This window comes from Triticum dicoccoides, chromosome 7A, assembly GCF_002162155.2.
Source record: "Triticum dicoccoides isolate Atlit2015 ecotype Zavitan chromosome 7A, WEW_v2.0, whole genome shotgun sequence".
Classification (NCBI taxonomy): Eukaryota; Viridiplantae; Streptophyta; class Magnoliopsida; order Poales; family Poaceae; genus Triticum; species Triticum dicoccoides.
This window is the reverse complement of record NC_041392.1, coordinates 548243571-548248144: the sequence shown is the minus strand read 5'-3', so window position 1 is coordinate 548248144 and position 4574 is coordinate 548243571.

The window sequence follows — 4574 nt, the reverse complement described above, 5'->3', positions numbered from 1 at the left end:
GTGGTGACGCGCGGAGCGGCTGAGTGGTGATGAGGTGATCAACCGATGGCGACGCGCGGGGCGGCCGAGTGGTTATGAGGTTACCAACCGAGTGGCGACGCGTGGGGCGGCCGAGTGGTTATGAGGTGACCAATCTATGGCGACGCGCGGGGCGACCGAGTGGTTATGAGGTGACCAACCAAGTGGCGACGCGCGGGGCGGCCGAGTGGTGATGAGGTGACCAACCAAGTGGCAACGCGCGGGGCGGCCGAGTTGTGATGAGGTGACCAACCGATGACGATGCGCAGGGCGTCTGAGTGAAGTAGATGTGTTCCACGGAGTGGTGACGCGCGGGGCATCCGGGTAAAGTAGACGCGTCCCGTGGAGTGACGATGCGCGGGGCGTCCGCGTCGGGGAAGTTGACGATGACGCGAGCAGCTTCGTGACCGTGTGCAAGGCGGCCGAGCGGCGGCGCACGGGGCAGCTGATGAAGCTATGTACCTAGGGTAGGGTCATGGACCTGTCCAAACTGACCTACCCAAGGACACCTCCAGAAGAAATCGCATTTCAATCGACTTGGCGGTGTTTCACTCGACGGACTCGAAGACACTCGACAAAGAAGCAACCACTTGACCAAGATCCAACCACCCGACGGCCAGGAGACCTAAAGTCACTCCGCACGTTAACGATCGGTCATTAAGTAGCTTTTATGGTCATCATAGCACTTTATTAGGGGCGTTACCAGTAACGCCCGACCTTAATGTACTTAAAACCCTGCGTAACTGAGGACCGGAGGGGTCTGGCGGACTCTATATAAGCCACCCCCTCCTCGGTGTAATGGGTTCGCACCCCTGTAATTCATACTATCATAATCCAGTCGACCGCCTCCGAGCTCCGAGATGTAGGGCTATTACTTCCTCCGAGAAGGGCCTGAACTCGTAAACCTTGCGTTCTTACAACTTCTCCATAGCTAAGATCTTGCCTCTCCATACTTACCCCCCTACATCACTGTCAGACTTAGAACCACGACAGTTGGCATCCACCTTGGGGCCAGGTGTTTTAGCGTTTGTTGGAGGAGTTGCGACCTTTTCCGACCCGAATCATCATGGTTTTCGGCGGAGTTTTGGTGGAGGGCCGCGAGATCCGTCTCGGTGCGCTCACGTTCATCGTCGACGACTCTGCTTGGCTCCAGGAGGCTCCGCTCGACGTGGAAGCACTCCCTGTCCATGGGGCAACGCACTTTAGCGTGTGCGTCCGCGGCGTTCTCCTGCGGCAACCGTCGACCCCCTACCGGTCGGCTCCTGTGTTGTCCCCCCTCCCCATTTCCCGCCGGCGCGAGCGCTCCGGTCGATCGAGACTTCAGCGGTGGGTGAGACACGCGGTGGCACGTCAGTCGGCCACACCTCAAGTCGCGGGGATCGAGCTCGACGAATCCCTCTACGGCCTGTTCGACTGGCTCCGTAGAGACCGCATCCGAGTGCGACATCAGCGATCCGGCGGCGGAGGTTCTGATGGTCGATGGACCTCCCAGTACTCCCGGTTTTCCCCGCACCGACGGAGGTGCGGGTGGAGGCGACCCGTCGCGTCCTCATGAGGAATATCTTCCCGAGCCTCTCACGTCACTGCAGAGAGAAGAACTTCGCCGCTGGAACATGGATGCATTGCACACTCCTATCATTGGAGAAACCCCCGAGGCTTGTGCCTTGGAGGACGCGTGCCTGGCAAACTTGGCCGAGCGCACTCGACTGGAGAACCTCCAGCGAGCACTCGACGAGCGTGCGCGACAACGGGTTCCTGAATCCATTCTACGTCAGCTCTTCCCGCCCCCGCAGGTATATCGAACTCCGATTCAGAATTTAGCAGCTGCAGCTCGCATAGCACAGTCGATTCAGCCTTCCCAGTCGGAGGCTGGCAGAGGCTTGCTGCAGATCAGAGCGTTGCTCCGGGGAGCAGGAGACCAGAATTCCGCTGTTTCTCAGTCGCGGAATAGGATTCACAGTAGATCCGTTGCCGCAGACACAGTCCAGTCGGCTCATAGCCCAAGATCGCCCCCGAGGCGTAAGGGACATGGGGACCGACGTAATCAGCATAGTAACCGCGAGCAATATGATCACCGATTCGATCATGATGATCGATGTCGAGTGCCCACGCCTCCCCCGAGGAGCTGGTCATATGTGCCTCGCCAGCAGGATGACAGGCGCCCTCATAGTGGTGGGCAAAGGATTCTAGTCGACCCCAGAGGGCCAGGCTTTGATGTGAGATCCATTCTCGTCCAAGGTTTGGTCGACAGGAACAGGGCTCACCGAGAAGGTCACGACAGAGATGCACCTACCAGCAGCAAAGTACATGTTTCGGGGCCAGAGTGCTTTAGTAGAGCCATCAGGGCCGCTGTGATTCCTCCCAACTTCAGGTTGGCGACTGGAGTCAGTAAGTTCACTGGCGAGTCCAAGCCCGATACTTGGCTTGAGGACTACCGAGTGGCCGTCCAGGTTGGCGGTGATAATGATGAAGTGGCCATGAAGCACCTGCCTCTCATGTTGGAGGGCTTGGCCAGAGCGTGGCTGAACCAGTTAGTGCCTAGCAGCATTTACACTTGGGAAGATCTCTCCCGAGTGTTCGTCACCACATTTGAAGGCACATGCAAGCGACCGGCAGGGCTGACGGAACTGCGGTCTTGCGTGCAGAAGCCGAATGAAACTTTGAGGGATTACATGCAGAGGTGGATCACGTTACATCACTCGGTGGAGAATGTGCCTGACCACCAAGCCGTTTGTGCCTTCAAGGAAGGCGTCAAGTATAGAGAACTGAATTTGAAATTCGGTCGAATCGGAGATATGTCCCTGAATTGGATGATGGAGATTGCCACCAAGTACGCTAATGGTGAAGATGAGGATCGACTCAGGAGTGGCGAGCTCAAGTCAGTCGCCCAAGAAACTGGAGGAAATTCCAATCGGAAACAGAAGCGGAAAGCCGAGCCAGCGGCTCCCGGGGAAGCCTTGGCTTTAACCCAAGGAAAGTTTAAAGGGAAACCTAAAGGACCTTGGAACCCCAAAAAGGTTAAAGACCAGGACGGAAATGATGTGTTGGACTTACCATGCCTCGTCCACACAAAGAAAGATGAAGAGGGTAATTTCATTTACCCGAAACATACCACTCGACAGTGTCGACTCTTGATCCAGCAGTTCCAGGGCAAGCAGCCCAAAGGTAAGGAAAAGGAGTCGGACAAGGTCGAGGACAAAGAAGACAGTGACGACGGATACCCTCAGGTCAATTCCACTCTGATGATTTTTGCCGATGTTGAAAGCAAAAGTCGACTGAAAGTTATTAACCGAGAGGTGAATATGGTCGCTCCGGCGACACCTATTTACCTGAAATGGTCTCAGACTGCCATAACATTCGACCAGTCCGACCACCCAACGCACATCGCCACCCCTGGGAGGCAAGCTTTGGTAGTCGACCCAGTTGTTGAAGGCACTCGACTGACCAAAGTCCTGATGGATGGTGGCAGTGGTTTGAACATATTGTATGCTGAGACGTTGAAAGGGATGGGCATTCCGATGTCCAGACTCAGTGCCAGCAACATGAGTTTCCATGGAGTCATTCCTGGGAAGAAGGCTGAATCACTCGGCCAGATTGCTCTTGCTGTGGTTTTCGGTGATTCCAAAAATTACCGCAAAGAAAAGTTGACATTCGAAGTTGTAGATTTCCAAAGTGCCTACCACGCTATTTTGGGGAGGCCGGCTTACGCATGCTTCATGGCCCGACCATGTTACGTGTACCTCAAATTGAAGATGCCTGGCCCCAAAGGTGTGATCACTATTATGGGCAATCAGAAGAAAGCGGAAGAATATTTTCAGAATGGTTCGAAGATCGCTGATGCTCAGATGGCAGTGGTGGAGTTGCAGGAATACCAGAAGACTGCAGACCCGAGTGATTTGTTGCGAGCCAAGAAGCCCGCTACAGAGTCAGCTTTTCAGTCGATTGGCGATACGAAGGCAGCTCACATCCACCCGACCGACTCCAGCGCTGCTCCAACTCATATCTCGACAACACTCGACTCCAAATAGGAAGAAGCGCTCATCCAGTTCCTCCGTGAGAACTGGGACATTTTCGCATGGAAGCCCTCTGACATGCTGGGTGTTCCCAGGGAGCTGGCTGAGCACCGCCTAAGAGTCGACTCAAAAGTAAAACCTATCAAGGAACATCTCCAACGGTCCGCCGTCCAGAAGAGAAAGGCCATTGGCGAAGAGGTGGCTCGGCTCTTAGCGGCGGAGTTCATCCGAGAAATCTACCACTCCGAGTGGCTCGCCAATGTTGTCATGGTCCCCAAGAAGGAAAAGTCACTTCGCATGTGCATTGACTTTAAACATATCAATCGGGCCTGCCCGAAAGATCATTTTCCTCTCCCCCGCATCGACCAGATAGTCGATGTGACTGCAGGATGTGAGCGACTGTCTTTTTAGACGCCTATTCCGGGTACCATCAGATCCGTCTGTATGGGCCTGACGAGATCAAAACATCTTTCATCACTCCATTAGGGGTGCTTCTGTTATGTTACCATGCCATTCGGCCTCAAGAATGCCGGAGCCACATTC